We start from the raw sequence: 2,246 nt of genomic DNA on the forward strand, positions 1-2,246 counted from the left end.
CCTGCTCCGGAAAGACCCAGACTGAGATGGGAGCTGTCCAAGAAAAAGCCCGATCAGTGAGGAAAAGGTAGTGCCGGAAAGTTGCTCTTCCAGAGAAAAAAAAGCTCGTCATGGAAAAGCATGAGAGGCGAATTCTTCTCTGCCCCTTCTGGTTCTCTGAAATGGGAAGCAGCTCTCCCCAGTGAAGAAAATATAAGCAGGCATCTTTGGGGCTCTCATAAATGGGAGGAAGGGGGCCTCACCGCTGCGTCACGTGACGTAAACTGGCCCATTCGGTAAGCACATGTCCAGCAGCTCCTCAGCGAAGGGCTGCTGGAGGAGCGAGCAGTGTTGGGCTGGACGTTAAAGAGCATTTCCCAAACGCTTATCGCAGTTATTAGCCTTCGTTTTGTAATAGGGTAATTTTGGAAAAATATAATTTGACCTGCCCCTCAGAAGGCTTGCAGAGGAATTTGGTTGTAGGTATTAGGTAAGTTTTTGTGTGACACATGCGTGCGCAGCATATATATAATATAATTTTTTTTTTTTTTTAACCGGGGATCGAACTCTGGACCTTGCGCTTGCGAGGCAGGCGGCAGCATCACTGCGCTAAATCCCCGGCTTCGCAGCACTTATATTTAATGTGAGCAGTTTGGGTATATCATCTGAGCACGTGCTGTCAGACACGACAAAAATATGTGCCCCGCACCAGGCCAAAGTTTAGTTTGATTTCCGTTAATTTGATACTGTGTCCAAGTATGGCCACAACATTAAGTTCAAAACAAGCTGTTAGATATTCCACATCTCCCTTTATATGTGTACATTAAGATTTTGCAACTTCAGGAATATGGTATGAAATAACATGTGTCAAATGGATTCCAGTAGCGGTTTGCTAGGTGCCTGTTTTTGTTTGGTTTTGTTTTTTGAGACGGGGACCCTCTGTGTAGTTCATACTGGCCTTGAACCCACTATGTAGCCTAGACTGGCCTCCAATTCGCAGCAATCCTGCTTCAGCCTCCCAAGTGCTGGAATTATAAGCATGAGCCTCCGTGCCTGGCCAAAATACCTTTTAAATTTTTATTAGCACGTTTGCAGTACATAATGATTAAATTTATCTTGGGGAGTTGATACACATACAGAACACACCTTAATCCTTTTTACCTCCCATTCCCTGTCCTTCCTCCACTTTTAAACGTCATGGATACTTGGAGCATCCTTTGCAATAAGAATTTCTGATCAGGTTTTGTGATAACAGTACACGTTAAGTATTGCAAATACCTATTACTCTGATAAGCTAACCACAACTCCAAGAAGCAATTTCACAACTGTAAGGAGATTTTTTTTTTTGGTCTTTCTTTTTTTTTTTTGGTACCTGGGACCGAACTTGGGTCCTTGCGCTTGTGCATCAGGAGGCAAAACCACTGAGCTAAATCCCCAGGCCCTAAAATTTTTATTAGTACATGTTTGGAGTACATAATTGTAGGGATTGTTGCAGCATGCTCATCATACAATATCTTCTCTTTATGAGCCCTTCCTCTGCCCATACTCCTCACTCCCTCTATCTCTTGATCTTCCTCTTTGCAAAAGATCTATCTCCGTTTCCTATTATCTATCTTTTATTTTGCTCTTTAATTTATGTAGACTGTTTGTTCCTCATATAAGAGCAACCATACAATATTTAAGCTTCTGTGTTTGATTTATTTCACTTAACATTATGGTCTCAAAATGCATCCATTTTCCTACAATTGACTCACATTTATCCTTCTTTATAGCACAGTAGTACTCCATTGTATTTTCTTCATTCATCTGTTGATGGACATATAGGCTGCTTCCAAGCTTTAGCTATATGAGTTGCGCTGCTAAAAACATGGGTATGCAAGTTTCCCTGTTATACGTTGTCTTTCTTTATGACTGGGGATGTGGCTCAGTAACAGAGTGCTTGCCTAGCATGTAGGAAGCCCTGGATTCCACCTGGATTTGCAGCAAGTTTGTAGAGGTTTCAGTCCATAGTCAGCTGGTTCTAATGCAGAGCAGCATGGCAGAGGGGCAGTGCAGATGAGAAACAGTCCATATGGCATGGCAGGCAGAAGTCAGCTGTAAGATTTTTGCCAGATTTAAAAGCAAACAAGTGGTAAATCTTTGGCGTAGAAGAGGCTTAACTATGGAAAAAGCATATTGAAAAATTTTAAATACCAGAAATAAAGCAGGCCTCATTCTGTGATTTACAAATAGTCATTAAATTTTTGAGAAGAGAAATCATTAATTTT

The sequence above is a fragment of the Heterocephalus glaber genome, unplaced genomic scaffold, assembly GCF_053883595.1.
Source record: "Heterocephalus glaber isolate CG9 unplaced genomic scaffold, H.glaber_assembly_v1.0 deba00001497, whole genome shotgun sequence".
NCBI lineage: Eukaryota > Metazoa > Chordata > Mammalia > Rodentia > Bathyergidae > Heterocephalus > Heterocephalus glaber.